The sequence below is a fragment of the Pristiophorus japonicus genome, chromosome 5 (genome assembly GCF_044704955.1).
Source record: "Pristiophorus japonicus isolate sPriJap1 chromosome 5, sPriJap1.hap1, whole genome shotgun sequence".
NCBI lineage: Eukaryota > Metazoa > Chordata > Chondrichthyes > Pristiophoridae > Pristiophorus > Pristiophorus japonicus.
Window position 1 is genome coordinate 281,233,067 of NC_091981.1, and position 19,408 is coordinate 281,252,474.

Below are 19,408 nucleotides of genomic sequence, written 5' to 3' on the forward strand. Positions count from 1 at the left end.
TGTAGATGGTACACACTGCAGCCACGGTGTGCCGGTGGTGGAGGGAGTGAATGTTGAAGGTGGTGGATGGGGTGCCAATCAAGTGGGTTGCTTTGTCCTGGATGGTGTTGAGCTTCTTGAGTGTTGTTGGAGCTGCACTCATCCAGGCAAGTGGAGAGTATTCCATCACACTCCTGACTTGTGCCTTGTAGATGGTTTTGGGGAGTCAGGAGGCTGCAGAATACCCAGCCTCTGACCTGCTCTTGTTGCCACAGTATTTATGCGGCTGGTCCAGTTAAGTTTCTGGTCAATGGTGACCTCCAGGATGTTGATGGTGGGGGAATCATTTGTATCCCAGGCTATTTGAAAACCAGTAATGGGGAATACAAAGAGCAACTTCTGTATATGCCAGAGCAACATGCTGCAACACAATGGGGGTCTTGACTCCCCCCAGAGACAGATACCAATCGAAGGTTAGTATCTTGTGTTTCCTCACCACTACCAATACACACAGAACTTATCGAATCCATACAGCTTAGGAAATCTTGAGAGAAATTAGTCACTATAATCAAGTTAATCTCTTCTGCCAATTTGTAAAATCCCATTTGCCAATTCGCAAATGACATCCTGCCCACATTTATTTAGTAGCAGGTTAACGACTACTTACTTACAACATCGCTTGACTGTGCTTTTTAAGATTAGGGCCTGTTGCGACTAGAGGATTACTCGGGGCTTATCTCTACAAGTCAAATCAGGGCAAAAACGTATGCTGATGATCAATCCTAAACCTGAAGAACAGGGTTGGGATGCCTGCGTGACACAATGGGATAGATAAAATAACAAACGGAGGCTTTCCAACAATGTGGGAACTCCACCCACAGGTCACAACAGGAAAATCTGAAACAAACAGGTATTTATTACATCAGGAACGCCCAACCTTTTGTAGCCGGGGGCCAAGTCTGTGTGTCAAATCTGCTGTGTCAAGTAATTAAGCAGAAATGCAAGTCCCTGTACACAAGTCTCTCAGATACACAAAGTGTGACCGCCACACAAAGCAAGAATGGCCTACATACAAAAGATTGCGACCCCTCTTCTCCTCCCGCCCACCCCCACCCCTCACCCCAAAGTGAGATCACATACATACAAAAAAGACAATCCCACACATGCAAACAGCAAGAACTCAAAGCGAGAACCTCATACACGGAAGCAGCCAAAATACACACACAAGAGAGTGCAAATTCACAAAATTGTAACGCCTCTCTATTCTGCCCCCAGCCCAAAACTTGGAAGCTGCAACTATTTAGAGTTGCTGTGCCTGAAAGAGTGATAAAATGTTCCAAGGCACTTCACCTGAGCGATTTGACACTGAACTACATAAGGAGCTATTTGGGCAGGTGATGGTAGGTTTTTTTTTTAAAAAGGAGCTTCTTAAATGAGGACAGGGAGGCAGAGGGGTTTAGGGAAGGAATTCCAGAGCTTAGGGCCTAGGCAGCTGAAAGCATGGCCACCAATACTGGTGGGATTAAAATCAGGTGTGCAAGAAGCCAGAATTGGAGAAATGCAGAGAATTCAGAGGGTTGTAAGGCTGGAGGAGGATAGAGAGATAGGGAGAGGCGAGACCATGGAGGGATTTGAACACAAGGGTGAGAATTTTGAGAGAGAGACATTGCAGCTAATGTAGGCCAGTGAATAGAGGGGCAATGGGTGAACAGGTCTTGGTGCAAGTCAGGATACGGCCAGCAGAGTTGACAACACAAGAATTAGGGAGCAGGAGTAGGCCATTCGGCTCCTCGAGCTTGCTCCACCATTCAATGAGATCATGGCTGATCAAAGTTCTCCTTAGCTTGCACCCAGTTATGCCTAATATCAGAGAAAAAAAGTGCACATTGCACAATATCTGACCATGTCCCAATAAAGTTCGGAGCTTTAACTTGATTGGGACATGGTCAGATATTGGAGCTCTCAAAAACCAACCAACATGAAGCAAAACTTAACATTTCCAGTTACACTGAAAATGTTTATGTAAGCAGACCAATTTATGAACTGCGACTAGGCAGCTGCACATGACAAAGTAGCCTTCTGAACACTTATCTTGCAATAGCAATGTCTATTTAAAGCAACAGACCATCAAATTCAGATTGCTTGACTGGTGCAATTTCAAAGTCAGCAGAATCACAAAAGCAAACGTCCAGGATTTAAGTACAAATATTGTATTTTCCACAGAGATCGACAGACTTGCGAACTAGTGAAATTCAGCAAGTTCAATCGCAGCACTCACACTGACTGAAGTTAAACAGATTAGATTTTCCATTATATACGAAGTAATGATTCAGGATTGTAGGGCTGTGGGAGGTTACAGTTACAGAGATAGGGAAGGGAGGGGCCACGGAGAGATTTGAAAACAAGGATGAGAACTTTTAAAAATTGAGGTGATGACAGACCGAGAGCCAACATAGGTCAGCGAGCACAGGGGTGGGATGCTCGCTGTAGTGTGTTTACTCCAAGAAGCTGGTCGTGTATGTTTTATTTATTGGCCATCCCTAGTTATCCTGAGGGCATGAAGAATCACATGTAGTCCACGTAGGTTCGTTTCCCTGAAGGGCATTAGTGAGCCAGTTGGGTTTTTACGACAATCCAGTAAGCTACTTATAGATTGGTTGGCAGTAATCTTGCATTTTACTGCTGCTTAATATCAAACCAACAGGAACAAATTGTTTTCCCTCTTCCATTAAAAGAGACAGATTCCAAACAAGGTTTTACACAATGTACAGGTTGAACCTCCCTTATCCAGGACTCCCTTTTCCGGATCCACCCTTCATCCAGAACCATTCCCGGCCACCGGGTGACGCATGCGCAGAGCTCCAACATGAACAAATTGAAGTCCTTCCTCGCTGCCGACACCCCCAATCGCTGGCCTGACCCCGCGATCCACCACCGCATGATCTCTCTGCCACACTCCCAGCCCCAAGTCAGCCAGCCCCGATATCCCCTTGCTCAGTACCTGTACCATCCAATTTAACGGGACCACCCCTCGTCCAGAAAAATCCCTTATCCAGAACAGGCCAGGTCCCGAGGGTTCCGGATAAGTGAGGTTCAACCTGTACTAACGCAAGAAGGAATGAAGAAGAGTGATCGAGTGTGGGAGCGAGTGTGTGATAGAGTGTGCGCGCGAGGGAGAGAACGGCAAGTGCACGAGGTAGCAGGCGAGAGAAGGACGTGCAAACGAAGGTGAAAGCGAGCGAGTGACATGTACGAAGGGAAAAGCAAGGGAGAGGAGCAAGAGAACAAAAGTGGTGCGCCAGAGAGAAAGGTAGAAAAAAAAAAGAGACAAAAAAAAACTAGCATTTGCAAAAAGATTTAATCACATTTCAGAAACGTCACCAATAGCATTTATTTATAAATGCAGTGACTTTTGTTGCACAGAAACCCTGAATACCCAGTCTTGCTGCTTTACAGTTTACGGAGGCTCTCTGGTACCTTGCACAACCATCCATTCAGATTCTCAGACAGCAAGTATTGATGAGCGATTCAAACATGAGCACATCACACTCAATATCCTGTAGTTATGCCCCGTCCAGCAGTGGTCACTGGATAGGAAGCAGGGGCAGGTAATTCGGCTTATATTTTCCCTCCATAGCCCAGAGATGCTGAAGCTAATTGTACTGCAGCTGTAGATTTCTGGATTCTTTTCCTTCAATCTGTTTCAGTGAATACACTGAGGCGAACACCAAAGGAGCTTGTAACAAAGCAGTCTTTATTAATATGTCTTACCGGCCGAGACTTATCAGACAGAAGGAATACTCTCTTGATAGAGCGTACCCACTTCCTACGGACAAGTGAAGTTACATTGTGAAGGCACACAGTTATACATTTTTTGGTACAAGATAACAAGATACAATTAGAGCGATATCCTAGTTCAGCCTATCCCTTTTGATCCCTCCTTCCCTTTGTCCACTCATGAGCCGACATCTATATGAGCTGTTTTTACTAAAGAACTTCCTCAGGCATTGCTTCTAAATGTTACAATTTTACTGGCGTGACTAGTAACTGAGACCTTGCAATTCTGCTAATTGTGCTGATGTTGTAATATTTGCAGTCTGACAATCTTTTAGTTATTTTCCATTGCTTATACATTTTCACATATCCAGTTCACTTCACTGTCTTTATTGCTTATATATTTTCACATATCCACATTCCCCCCCTTTTATCATTCCATGATAACACTTAGGATCATTCTAGGAGTATCGCATTCATCCGTTCACACTCTATTTCCTGAATCATATTGTTGTTATTGTCGTATAGTTTGGTTCGTTGTATCATAACTCGGGAGCCCTTGACCACAAGAGGGTTTGCTAACCTTGCCATCATAATTTTACAACAAAGGTTAAGGCAACCAACAATCAAACAACAGGTAATTATTACTACGATGAGAATAATTGCCCCATGCATTAGATAGGATCGCCAAGTTCCATCTGATAGCCATCTGATAAAAGTTTAGGATGTCGACGGCCTTGTTCAGCTATGGAGAAGAGGAAACTGGAACAGAAACAGGAATTAGAATAACCAGTAAAATAGGTTCGTTAGAGGGTGGTGAGCTTGCAGTGGTGCAGGTGACCCCAGGCACTTTTCCCCTCAACCTTGGCTGCAGTGGGGGTAGTGAGTAACACCTGAAAAGGCCCCTCTCATCGTGGCTCTAATCCCTTCCGAATCCATTTCTTAATCAGGACATACTTCCCTGGTACCACGAGGCATGATTCGGATAAAACTGGGAGGTCGAGGTGAGCATCTCGAACCTGGTTGTGGGCTATTCGCAGAGCCCGAGTCAGAGAAAGAACATAGGTGGTCATCAGTCGAGCTGGGATACCATATCTAGGAACAATTTCCCTCGTTAACACCTTAACAACAGTTTGAGCCTTATTGTCCAGGGTCGGGTAGGCTTCAATCCATCTGCTAAACACATCTACTATTACTAACACACATTTGTAACACTGAACTCTTTGCAACTCAATGTAGTCCAACTGCAAGGTCTCAAAGGGACCTTCAGGTAGGGGCGTCTTACCCCAATCACAGGGGACTCCCTTCCCTGGATTATGCTGTTGGCAAACAAGGCAACGACTACTGATGTTCTGGGCCAACGCCTGGAGTCTAGGGTGTCACCAAGTAGCCAAAAGCGTATCACTTGTTGCCTTTGCTCCACAATGAGTAGCAAAATGCATACATTCAATAACCCATGAGGCCAACTCGTCAGACATGCAAGTCTGTTCCGCGGGAGTGGTCCAGAGTTTAGAGACATTGTCATAGGTACATCTATAATCTTTCCACAACAGTTTATCTTTTTCAGGAGCGTCCTCCTGTGCGTTAATGACATCTTGGATGGTTGGCATTGGTTTTTCCGAGGCTAACTTATCCTTTGTAGGATTTTTAGTTTGACTCATCATTCTGGGCACTGCCATTTATTGTCCACGAGAGGCCTGTTTGGCCTCTTTGTCAGCACAGTAGTTGCCTCTATCAACCGGAGAGTTTCCGGTAGTGTGGGCGGTACATTTGACAATGGCAATGCGCTTGGGGAGCATGAGGGCTTGCAACAAGTCAGATACTAGCTGCTTATGTGATATCTCATTCCCATTTGAGGTTAGGAATCCCCTATTTTTCCATAATTGTCCGAAATCATGGGCTACCCCAAAGGCATATCCAGAGTCGGTATAGATATTGACCTTGAGGTCTTTAGCCAAGATACAGGCTCGGGTGAGGGCAAATAGTTCAGCTTGTTGGGCGGAATAGGCGGTCTCAAAGGCGGCAGATTCCAAGACCTGATTCTCCTGGTTTACTATGGCGTATCCTGAAATTCGTGCACCTTCTGGATCAATAGAAGAGCTTCCGTCAACATACATAATACAGTCTGGGTCCTCCATTGGTACATCAACAAAATCTTCCCTGACCGAGGTGGCCTCTTGAATTAAAGATAAACAATCATGACTCGGTTCTTCCTCATCTTGGGGTGGCTCAGTAAGAAAACAGGCCGGATTAATGGCAGTACAGTGCCGAAAGGTCAGCCTAGGGTTATTTAGTAGGTAGATCTCATATCTGCTCTGCCTGGCCATGGTAAGATGTTGAGTCTGCAGTTGACCCAAGAGGGCAGCTACGGAGTGAGAGGTATATACAACAATATCCTGCTGGAGGGTAAGGTTGGCGGCAGATTGAAGGCTATTGTAGATGGTAGTTAATACTTGAGTACATACGGGGTGTCCCAAGGCAACGGGGTCTATTTTAGAAGAGTAGTAGGCAACAGGCCTATGCTTATCCCAGTGTTTGAGTTAAGACAGCGGTAGCACAATCTTTCAAGATCGTACAATACAGTTGAAAGGGCCGGTCATAGAGGGGCCGGCCCAAAGCCGGAGCTTGCAGCAGGGTTGTCTTTAGTTCCTTAAAGGCTTGGACGTCTGTGGTTTCTATTTCAAAGCTGCCTTCCTTGGTAGTGTATGGTGTGAGTTGCTTGGTCATCAGGGCAGCATTAGGGATCCAGGATCTACAGTAATTTATCATCCCCAACCACTGCTGCATTTGTCTAGCCGTGCTCGGGACTGGAAACTGGCAGATGGGTTCGATTCGACATGCCTCCAAGGCTCGGTGGATGCCTGATAAAATGATCCCAAGAAATTTGACTTGAGACTGGCCAATTTTGACCTTTGACGGGGAAACTATGTATCCCAGAGAGGACAAGTAATTCAGTAACTGATTAGCATCCTCCCTATTACTTGGTTCATCTGCGCTGGCTACCAGTAAATCGTCCACATACTGAATTAAAGTGGATCCCTTAGTCAGCGTGAGGGACTGTAACTGTCTCTGCAGGCACCTTGAGAATAAGGTTGGGGAGTGGATGAACCCTTGGGGAAGTCTAGTCCAGGTATATTGCTGTCCCTGGTAAGTGAAGGCGAACAGGTACTGACTTGCCTGGGCTAGCGGCAAAGCGAAGAAGGCATGTTGAAGGTCTATTATAGCGAAGATCTTGGCGTTTGCTGGGATTATTGACAGTATCTGTGCTGGGTTGGGAACCAGAGCGTGCAGGGGCTGGACGATAGCATTGATAGCTCGAAGGTCTTGAACTAAACGGTATTCGTTTGGTCTGCTTGGCTTAGGGACTGCCAGTATAGGAGTATTACACGGGGACTGGCATTGGACCAAAATCCCCTGTTCCACTAGCCCCTTAATCAGTCGGTGGATACTCGGTATTGCCTGTGATTTCAGTGGGTACTGTCGGATAGAGGGCCCGTCCACATTGCCCTGCACTGGGATCTCAATCGGATCAATGGGAGTATAACCCACTTGGGAGGGGTCCTCTGCCCACACATGAGGATCCACATAGTCAGGTATGTCAGAGCCAGTATGATGCTTCAGAGTCGTTAAGACCTTCTCGGGGTCCCCGTCGAATTGGACTGTTCGGCCATGTTTTACAATTTGCACATCCCGGCTGGTAGGGTCAGCCTCGTCTATAGCCTGGCGCACCATAACTCCTAAATCTTTAGCGTGGTGAGGAGCTAATACTTCACGAGTAATATGTGGTGCCACCGTTGGGGGCTGTCTCCACAGATTCTTATCCATTTCCACAAAATCTGCCTTCCCTTCCGGTCCAGTCACTCTAGCCCTTAATAGAATTTCCTTCACTTCCCCTTCGTGATCCTGATAAAAGTTCTGCAGGTCCTGATTCTTTCCACTGGGATCGTATGCTAGGGTCACGTGATAGTGGTGGTCTCTGGACCTGCCGCAGGCACCCTGAGGGGTTCTAGTGGTATAATACTGCCGCTTAAGGGTTCCTTGTTTTACAATAATCCCATCATCTCCACACTCCAAATGCAACTGGAATTTGCAGAGGAGGTCTCTAGCCATCAAGTTACAGTCCAAATTGGTAGTGATAACAAATCGATGTTCCACCGATTCTTCCTGGTAACCCACTTTAACCGGTTCTGACACCGGGAATATAGAGACTCGTCCCAGAAACCTGACAGTCCCTGTGTTTCAGTGGAGGCGGGGAGTTTAAGCTTTGATTGTACAGAAGACATGAAGGCTCCTGTATCTATCAAGAAGGGTTGCCACTCATTCAGGATTTTTAACAATATCATCGGTTCGTCGTCCGGGGAGGGTCCCTGCACAATCAAGCTACGTAGTCAATACGAATAATCGGGGGACGATTGGCCAAAGGGGTTGTTCTGGGAGAAGTTAGTGTAAGATCCTCGTCCTCTTTCCCCCCCCTTGCCCCCCTCTTCCTTTTTCGTGCTGACGGTAGGGGCAATTTCTATTCCAATGTCCTTCTTGCCCACAAATAAAGCATTCATTTCCTCTTACCCAGCCCCGACTTCTTCCCATACCAGGCCGGGGACAATAGGGCGGTCCGTAATTAGCAGGGCCCGGGCCGTTTGGGTGTTTAGTATAACCGTATCCTTGTTTATCCACCCAACCCTGCATGCAATATTGCAGTTCCATCTGGTATCCCCTTGGGTTGGAATTTGGTCCTTCCACCCGAGACGGCTCTTCCTTTCTAGTCACGTATTCAGTCTTGACCCGGGTTGGGGGCGCACCTCCCCCCTCTCCTTTCTTTTCCTGCCAATAATATTTAACCGCCCTTTCCATCTGGGCTTTACTGTTATCTGCCCAATTCATATTATTTGTCCGGATAGCGTGAGCAATCGAATAGGGCAGGCACTGAAGTAGGATAGCGCAGAATTGAGGAGCATCCTCTCCCTCCCTGAAGGCATTATCTCCTGATTGACTCCCGTATATTTCAATAAATCTTTCCATGAATTCATCGGCAGTTTCTTCTCGTTTGGGTTTAGTTTCTAATACTGCGGCCATACTGATGGGCTTCTGAAGGGTCGAGGTGAGCGCATTAAAGATAGCGTTTAGGCGGTCCTGGACATCGTTAGGGTGTGCAACCACCAATGCATCATGAGTAGCACGTCCTAGGTGCGTTAGAAATCGGGTATGCTCAGTTGGGCTCAGGGTTTGCTTTACCAAGGCCCACAGGTCCCTTGATTCTGCATTATAAACTGAAATAGTAATTCGAAGATGATCTATAAATTTGATAGGTTCTTTTTTCCGATCTGGTATGCTGGCCATAAGGGCCATAATTTCGTTCGGTTTCCAGGGCACATAGACATCTATGGTGGGGTGGTTTGCAGCTTGTTGTGCATCAGGGTTTGGCATTGGTCGGACTGGGAATTGGTGTCGGGGCTTTGGGATCTTGGAAGGCATTTCTAGGTCGGAGGATGTTTCGGAGCTGTCTGACTGCTCGACACCTCCGCGTCTCGATCGGCGGGAGAGTTTGCTATGCTTTTCACAACTGGGACTGGTAGTTTGACTAGAAGATTTACGGGACTGTCTGTGATGTCGAGATATAGTTCTGCCCTTCCGAGTGTGAGATCTGGTCCTCTCGGCTATATTGCCTGTGAACTGGGGATCCGAATCGCTATCAGAGGATGAGGAGTCAGTTTGGGCTTGTTGCTTCGTTGGTGTGGGGTTACATTTATCTTTTTCTTCTATCGCCGGAGTGTAAGGTGGAGGGGGATGGGAAGAGGACTGGAGCAAGGGGCTAGGGGCTGCGGGAGGCGCCGTTGGGCGCCGAGTCAGTGACCATTCATCAATTTCATCATCAGCCTCGGTCAATGCAAAGCCAGCCATTTGACTACGTAGTCGGTCAATACCTTTCTCAGAGGTCCCAGCGGATCTCTTAGTACGTTTTTCGTGCGCGCATTCTTTTTTTAAGACGTCTACGGTTTTAACATGTCCTCCCTCTGTCAATGAGAGTCCTAATTTAGTGGCGTTTACTTGCCAACTTGACAGAAGTGATGCATCTTTTAATTTTTGACAATAGTGTAGCAATTAAATTCTTGTCCCTTTTCCCTCGTCCCCTTCTCCAAATCAATCCCTGTGCCTTTTTTGCTACCTCCACGCTTCTAATGCCACCTAGGGGCCATTGGTCATCTCCTAATAATTTGTTCAGGGCTCCAGATAATTTTTTTAATTGTTCAGCTCTTTCAGGGATTTCCACACATATCTTTTGTAGCGGACTACTCGCATCCGTGGTTTTATCTAACTCATTACCCATTCTCGCGTCGCCCCTCGTATCGTAACTGTTTCTAATTAGTCCCGATGTCCCCACGTCGCCCCGTGGTGGTTTTGGTTAACTTATCCAGAGCCTCGGCGGACCAAGTGATATACAAAATTGACGCCACACCTGGCATAAGTACAATTTTAATTTTAATTTTACACAGTCCCGCGGCTTAATATTTTTCTAACCTCCGCGTCGCTGTGCGGTTTCATTTTCTTCGCTTCACCCCAAGGTTCGCGTCGCCGCGCGATTTAAACTAACCCGATCTCCCATGTCGCCCCGCGGTTCGCGTCGCCGCGCGATTTAAACTAACCCTATCTCCCGCGTCGCCCCGCGGTTCGCGATCCCGCGGTCCGCGTTACTGCGCGATTTTTTTTCTCAGCGCCGCCACACGATCTGTTCCTCCGCTGTGGGTATGTGAAAATATATAAGCAATAAAGACAGTGAAGTGAACTGGATATGTGAAAATGTATAAGCAATGGAAAATAACTAAAAGATTGTCAGACTGCAAATATTACAACATCAGCACAATTAGCAGAATTGCAAGGTCTCAGTTACTAGTCACGCCAGTAAAATTGTAACATTTAGAAGCAATGCCTGAGGAAGTTCTTTAGTAAAAACAGCTCATATAGATGTCGGCTCATGAGTGGACAAAGGGAAGGAGGGATCAAAAGGGATAGGCTGAACTAGGATATCGCTCTAATTGTATCTTGTTATCTTGTACCAAAAAATGTATAACTGTGTGCCTTCACAATGTAACTTCACTTGTCCGTAGGAAGTGGGTACGCTCTATCAAGAGAGTATTCCTTCTGTCTGATAAGTCTCGGCCGGTAAGACATATTAATAAAGACTGCTTTGTTACAAGCTCCTTTGGTGTTCGCCTCAGTGTATTCACTGAAACAGATTGAAGGAAAAGAATCCAGAAATCTACAGCTGCAGTACAATTAGCTTCAGCATCTCTGGGCTATGGAGGGAAAATATAAGCCGAATTACCTGCCCCTGCTTCCTATCCAGTGACCACTGCTGGACGGGGCATAACTACAGGATATTGAGTGTGATGTGCTCATGTTTGAATCGCTCATCAATACTTGCTGTCTGAGAATCTGAATGGATGGTTGTGCAAGGTACCAGAGAGCCTCCGTAAACTGTAAAGCAGCAAGACTGGGTATTCAGGGTTTCTGTGCAACAAAAGTCACTGCATTTATAAATAAATGCTATTGGTGACGTTTCTGAAATGTGATTAAATCTTTTTGCAAATGCTAGTTTTTTTTTGTCTCTTTTTTTTTTCTACCTTTCTCTCTGGCGCACCACTTTTGTTCTCTTGCTCCTCTCCCTTGCTTTTCCCTTCGTACATGTCACTCGCTCGCTTTCACCTTCGTTTGCACGTCCTTCTCTCGCCTGCTACCTCGTGCACTTGCCGTTCTCTCCCTCGCGCGCACACTCTATCACACACTCGCTCCCACACTCGATCACTCTTCTTCATTCCTTCTTGCGTTAGTACAGGTTGAACCTCACTTATCCGGAACCCTCGGGACCTGGCCTGTTCTGGATAAGGGATTTTTCTGGACGAGGGGTGGTCCCGTTAAATTGGATGGTACAGGTACTGAGCAAGGGGATATCGGGGCTGGCTGACTTGGGGCTGGGAGTGTGGCAGAGAGATCATGCGGTGGTGGATCGCGGGGTCAGGCCAGCGATTGGGGGTGTCGGCAGCGAGGAAGGACTTCAATTTGTTCATGTTGGAGCTCTGCGCATGCGTCACCCGGTGGCCGGGAATGGTTCTGGATGAAGGGTGGATCCGGAAAAGGGAGTCCTGGATAAGGGAGGTTCAACCTGTACATTGTGTAAAACCTTGTTTGGAATCTGTCTCTTTTAATGGAAGAGGGAAAACAATTTGTTCCTGTTGGTTTGATATTAAGCAGCAGTAAAATGCAAGATTACTGCCAACCAATCTATAAGTAGCTTACTGGATTGTCGTAAAAACCCAACTGGCTCACTAATGCCCTTCAGGGAAACGAACCTACGTGGACTACATGTGATTCTTCATGCCCTCAGGATAACTAGGGATGGCCAATAAATAAAACATACACGACCAGCTTCTTGGAGTAAACACACTACAGCGAGCATCCCACCCCTGTGCTCGCTGACCTATGTTGGCTCTCGGTCTGTCATCACCTCAATTTTTAAAAGTTCTCATCCTTGTTTTCAAATCTCTCCGTGGCCCCTCCCTTCCCTATCTCTGTAACTGTAACCTCCCACAGCCCTACAATCCTGAATCATTACTTCGTATATAATGGAAAATCTAATCTGTTTAACTTCAGTCAGTGTGAGTGCTGCGATTGAACTTGCTGAATTTCACTAGTTCGCAAGTCTGTCGATCTCTGTGGAAAATACAATATTTGTACTTAAATCCTGGACGTTTGCTTTTGTGATTCTGCTGACTTTGAAATTGCACCAGTCAAGCAATCTGAATTTGATGGTCTGTTGCTTTAAATAGACATTGCTATTGCAAGATAAGTGTTCAGAAGGCTACTTTGTCATGTGCAGCTGCCTAGTCGCAGTTCATAAATTGGTCTGCTTACATAAACATTTTCAGTGTAACTGGAAATGTTAAGTTTTGCTTCATGTTGGTTGGTTTTTGAGAGCTCCAATATCTGACCATGTCCCAATCAAGTTAAAGCTCCGAACTTTATTGGGACATGGTCAGATATTGTGCAATGTGCACTTTTTTTCTCTGATATTAGGCATAACTGGGTGCAAGCTAAGGAGAACTTTGATCAGCCATGATCTCATTGAATGGTGGAGCAAGCTCGAGGAGCCGAATGGCCTACTCCTGCTCCCTAATTCTTGTGTTGTCAACTCTGCTGGCCGTATCCTGACTTGCACCAAGACCTGTTCACCCATTGCCCCTCTATTCACTGGCCTACATTAGCTGCAATGTCTCTCTCTCAAAATTCTCACCCTTGTGTTCAAATCCCTCCATGGTCTCGCCTCTCCCTATCTCTCTATCCTCCTCCAGCCTTACAACCCTCTGAATTCTCTGCATTTCTCCAATTCTGGCTTCTTGCACACCTGATTTTAATCCCACCAGTATTGGTGGCCATGCTTTCAGCTGCCTAGGCCCTAAGCTCTGGAATTCCTTCCCTAAACCCCTCTGCCTCCCTGTCCTCATTTAAGAAGCTCCTTTTTAAAAAAAAAACCTACCATCACCTGCCCAAATAGCTCCTTATGTAGTTCAGTGTCAAATCGCTCAGGTGAAGTGCCTTGGAACATTTTATCACTCTTTCAGGCACAGCAACTCTAAATAGTTGCAGCTTCCAAGTTTTGGGCTGGGGGCAGAATAGAGAGGCGTTACAATTTTGTGAATTTGCACTCTCTTGTGTGTGTATTTTGGCTGCTTCCGTGTATGAGGTTCTCGCTTTGAGTTCTTGCTGTTTGCATGTGTGGGATTGTCTTTTTTGTATGTATGTGATCTCACTTTGGGGTGAGGGGTGGGGGTGGGCGGGAGGAGAAGAGGGGTCGCAATCTTTTGTATGTAGGCCATTCTTGCTTTGTGTGGCGGTCACACTTTGTGTATCTGAGAGACTTGTGTACAGGGACTTGCATTTCTGCTTAATTACTTGACACAGCAGATTTGACACACAGACTTGGCCCCCGGCTACAAAAGGTTGGGCGTTCCTGATGTAATAAATACCTGTTTGTTTCAGATTTTCCTGTTGTGACCTGTGGGTGGAGTTCCCACATTGTTGGAAAGCCTCCGTTTGTTATTTTATCTATCCCATTGTGTCACGCAGGCATCCCAACCCTGTTCTTCAGGTTTAGGATTGATCATCAGCATACGTTTTTGCCCTGATTTGACTTGTAGAGATAAGCCCCGAGTAATCCTCTAGTCGCAACAGGCCCTAATCTTAAAAAGCACAGTCAAGCGATGTTGTAAGTAAGTAGTCGTTAACCTGCTACTAAATAAATGTGGGCAGGATGTCATTTGCGAATTGGCAAATGGGATTTTACAAATTGGCAGAAGAGATTAACTTGATTATAGTGACTAATTTCTCTCAAGATTTCCTAAGCTGTATGGATTCGATAAGTTCTGTGTGTATTGGTAGTGGTGAGGAAACACAAGATACTAACCTTCGATTGGTATCTGTCTCTGGGGGGAGTCAAGACCCCCATTGTGTTGCAGCATGTTGCTCTGGCATATACAGAAGTTGCTCTTTGTATTCCCCATTACTGGTTTTCAAATAGCCTGGGATACAAATGATTCCCCCACCATCAACATCCTGGAGGTCACCATTGACCAGAAACTTAACTGGACCAGCCGCATAAATACTGTGGCAACAAGAGCAGGTCAGAGGCTGGGTATTCTGCAGCCTCCTGACTCCCCAAAACCATCTACAAGGCACAAGTCAGGAGTGTGATGGAATACTCTCCACTTGCCTGGATGAGTGCAGCTCCAACAACACTCAAGAAGCTCAACACCATCCAGGACAAAGCAACCCACTTGATTGGCACCCCATCCACCACCTTCAACATTCACTCCCTCCACCACCGGCACACCGTGGCTGCAGTGTGTACCATCTACAAGATGCACAGCAGCAACTCGCCAAGGCTTCTTCGGCAGCACCTCCCAAACCCACGACCTCTACCACCTAGAAGGACAAGGGCAGCAGATGCATGGGAACACCATCACCTGCAAGTTCCCCTCCAAGTCACACTTCCTTTCTGACTTGGAAATATGTCACCGTTCCTTCATCGTCGCTGGGTCAAAATCCTGGAACTCCCTCCCTAACAGCAGTGTGGGAATACCTTCACCACACGGACTGCAGCGGTTCAAGAAGGTGGCTCACCACCTTCTCGAGGGCAATTGGGGATGGGCAATAAATGCTGGTCCTGCCAGCGATGCCCACAACCCGGAAAGTAAAACAAGAGTAGGTCATTCAGCCCCTTGAGTCTGTTCCGCCATTCAGTTAGATTATGGCTGATCTGTACCTCAACTTAATTTACCCACCTTTTTCTCTATCACTGAAACTCTTACCCAATAAAAATCCGTCAATCTCTGACCTGAATTTCAATTGACCCCCAGCATCCACAGCCTTTCTGGGGGAGTGTCTTCCAGATATCCACTACTGTTCATTTGAATAAAGTGCTTCCTGACTTCACTGCTAAATGGCTCAGCTCTAATTTATTCAGAGCAAATACACCAAACCCTCCTTGTAAAGCTTGTTTAATGGGCTGTGGCGTGTAACTTTGTTCCTGCTATATTTTATGATTAGCCAACAAGGTAGATACAGATGGAGAAGACACTTCCACCCATTTAACTCGTCCATTCTTAAAGACCTTAAAGACATCATGGCATCTAACTGTGTTTCTTTAATTATGCTAAGGTTTTTGCCTCCCATCATTCTATCCCTAAAGTTATATATTTGTTTTATATTTTTTTTTATATGCTTCCGCGAGATCCTACAAAACCCCTGGGAGGACAGACGCACCAACGTTGGCGTCCTTGATCAGGCCAACATCCCCAGCATTGAAGCATTGACCACACTTGATCAGCTCCGCTTGGTCAGGCCACATTGTTCGTATTCCAGACACGAGACTCCCAAAGCAAGGCTCTACTCGGAATTCCTTCACGGCAAACGAGCCAAAGATGGGCAGCGGAAACGTTACAGGGACACCCTGAAAGCCTACCTGAAAACGTGCAACATCCCCACTGGCCATAGACCACCCTGAGTGGAGGAAGTGCTTCCGGAAGGCGCTGAGCACCTCAAGTCTCATCGCCGAGAGCATGCAGAAATCAAGCACATGCAGCGGAAAGAGCGTGCGGCAAACCAGTCCCACCCACCCCTTCCCTCAATGACTATCTGTCCAATCTGTGACGGGGACTGTGGTTCTCGTATTGGACTGTTCAGTCACCCAAGGACTCGTGGAAGCAAGTCTTCCTCAATTCTGAGGGGCTGCCTATGATGATGATGATGCTGATGATATTTGTTTGCACCGTCCTATAGTAGAAAGTGGCAGAAAAAAATAATGTGTTTTATTTTAATCTTTTGACTGTATTAACTGTAGAGTTTAAAAGAAAAATCTGAGCTCAGTTGTAGCACTGTAATTTGTATTTAACCTCTTCAGAAGACACATATTGTGGCCAGAGGCCATTAAAGGGAGCAAGAACCTTGCCTGTGAGTGTGGTTAACTGAGTTTCATGTGCTGATGCCCTATGGGAGCTCCTTTTTGATATTGAAGGGATACTGTCGGGGGGGAAGCCGCTGTCCAGAGAGTGCTAGATTTGCTGCCAGGTATTGTCGAGCTACAGTACACGGATGACGCTTGCATCTGCACACATTCAGATGCTGAACTCCAAGTCATAGTCAACATCTTCACCGAGGCGTATGAAAGCATGGGTCTTACACTAAACATCCATAAGACAAAGGTCCTCCACCAACCTGACCCTGCCACACAGCACTGCACCCCGATCATCAAGATCCACGGCTTTGACTATATTCAATGACCCAGCCTCCACAGCTCTTTGGGGTAGAGAATTCTAAATATTCACGCCCCTCTGAGAGAAGAAATTGGACGACCCCTTATTCTGAAACTATGCCCCCGAGTTCTAGTTCTTCCATGAGGGGAAACAGCCTCTCAGAATCTAACCTTTCAAGCCCCCTCACAGGGCATTAAAGGTGTTGATTTCTGGATTATTTTCCCTCAATCTGGTTCAGCGAATTCACTGAGTCGAATACCGTTACTGTTTATAACAAAGCAGGCTTTTATTACCGGCCGGGACTTTATCAGACAGAAGGAATGCTCTCTTGATAGAGCGCACCCACTTCCTACGGACAAAGTGAAGTTACATTGTAAAGGCACAACGGTTATACATTTTCGGTACAAGATAACAAGATACAATTAGAGTGACATCCTAGTTCAGCCTATCCCCTTTGATCCCTCCTTCCCTTTATCCACTCATTAGCCGATACCTGGCCTTCCTTGCCCAATTAAATACGAGTAAGTGGTTATAGCAACTGTTTTTCACAAAGAGCTTTCTCACACATTGCTTGTAAATGTTACAATTTTACTGGCGTAACTAGTAACTTAGACCTTGAGCAAGTCTGTTAATTGTGCTGATGTTGTAATATTTCAGTCTGACATTCTTTTAGTTATTCTCCCATGACTTCTTTGTTCAATTTCACTTTCTCTATACATTTTTCCACATTCTCAACTTCAATGGGCCCAAGTTTCCACACGATAAAAAACGGGCGCCCCTCCGAGCTGGGCGCCCGTTTTTCGCGCCTAAAACGGCGCCTAAAAAAAAAAATCGCGATTCTGGAGCGTTCTGCAGCTCCTTGTCTGCCTGGCGCGGCGCCCAGGGGGGCGGAGCCTACACTCGCGCCGATTTTGTAAGTGGGAGGGGGCGGGTACTATTTAAATTGTTTTTTTTCTTGCCGGCAACGCTGCGCGTTGGAGCGTTCGCGCATGCTCAGTGTGAAAAAATCATTGGCACTCGGCCATTTTTGTAGTTCTTTGTAGCTGTTTAATTTTTGAACATTTTTTTAATAAAAGCACATTGCCATCAGCACATCTCACTGCAGCCTTCTCACTGTCTCCTTCCCCCCCCCCCCCCCCCACTTCGTTCTGGACGCCTAATTTGTAACCTGTGCCTGATTTTTTAATGTGTAGAACTGGTTTTTTCAGTTCTACAAAAATCTTCACTTGCTCCATTCTACTTTAGTTTGGAGTACGTTTTCACTGTGGAAACTTTGAAATCAGGCGTCAGTGGCCGGACACGCCCCCTTTTGAAGAAAAAATTCTGTTCCAAAGTAGAACTGTTCTACCTGATTAGAACTGCAGAAAAAAAAATGTGGAGAATTGCGATTTCTAAGATAGTCCGTTCTCCACCAGTTGCTCCTAAAAATCAGGTGCAAATCATGTGGAAACTTGGGCCCAATGTCTCTATACATTTTCAAACATTCATATTCTATACATTTTCAAACATTCACATTCCCCCCCTTTTATCATTCCATGATAACCCTGGTGACTATTCCAGGAGTATCGCATTCAGCCGTTCGCACTCTTTTTCCTGATCCTCTTTGTTGAGTAGGCCTTTAGTTTGCTGGAGCCCCTGGCCACAAGAGGGTTTGCTAACCTTGCCATCATGACTTTACAACAAAGGTTAAAGCAACCAATAATCAAGCAACAGGTAATTATTACTACGATGAGAATAATCGCTCCATGCATTATATACGATCCCCAAGATCCACCTAACAGCCAATCAAACCAGCCTACTCCTCCTGCAGGGGTAGATAACTTCTTTACCTCCCTTCTTATGTGATCAGTGAGATTGGTTATGTTTTCTGAATTATCGGGGATGTAAGTGCAACATTCAGATCCTATCAAGGCACACGTTCCCCCTTTCTCAGCTAACAGGTAATCGAGGGCCATTCTGTTTTGTAATGCTACGGTCCGTATTGCTACCATTTCAGCCGTGATGCCCTCCAGAGCTTCAGCAGTATTGTTAGCTATTTGTTCCAATATCGTCTCTAGGTTCTGTACTTCATCCATGAGATGTCCTATCCCGATTGGGAACATCATGACCCCAAAGAACCTGTCGGCAGGGGTGATGGCTCGCTTGTATCGGCTGGAGGCATGTGCTTCCGCCAGGGTACGTACTTACCGCAGAAGTGGCAACACATATCCCAGATAGCAGGACCCTGTCCATTGCTTAGGCAACCAGGGATTTGCCTTATGACCGCACACGAAATACGTGCCGAAAAAAGCTGCTTTCTGATATATTGCTTCCGGGTCCCAAGACTGGGCCCACAGACCTCCACCACCTGTTTTATTCGGAAGGTGAAAGAGGATGGTGATCTGTGCACCTGTGGTGATGTTGAGACTGTGTGGGCAATTGCTGTACCCTATAATATGTCCCTTGTTACTGGTGTCATTTCGGGTTAGACATATGTCCCCGGTTGGCCTCCCAATCCCCGAGGTATTGGTCAGAGCTAAGAATGGGGGTTCCTTTTCACGGTCGTCGGTTGGTTGGTACCATCCCTGGAACGTCTGACTAATGGGGTCTCCAGCACTCTCCCACTTGGTGACCTCCCCATGGTAATGGTATGATACTCCTCCTGGTCTCCGTGATCCTTCTTTTGACCCGCCTTTCATCTCTCGTATTTGCATTGGCCCCCCTCCTCTCATGATAGTCTGGCTCTGAATCCATCTGACAGTTAGGGTCAGTGGAACGGGGCACAAAGGAATTCCCCCTTTGGAATGTATAGGGATATGTGAGCACACCCAGCAACTAGAAAAGTTCCTGTTTTGCGCATAAACATAAGACAT

The 19,408-nt window shown here is 46.2% G+C and overlaps 1 protein-coding gene across 3 annotated transcripts in view; it reads left to right on the forward strand.

Moving 5' to 3' along the window:
• Positions 1-19,408, forward strand: part of LOC139264720 (guanylate kinase-like) — a 62,140-nt gene that overhangs the window by 13,688 nt on the left and 29,044 nt on the right. The gene's annotated exons all lie outside the window — the stretch shown is intronic.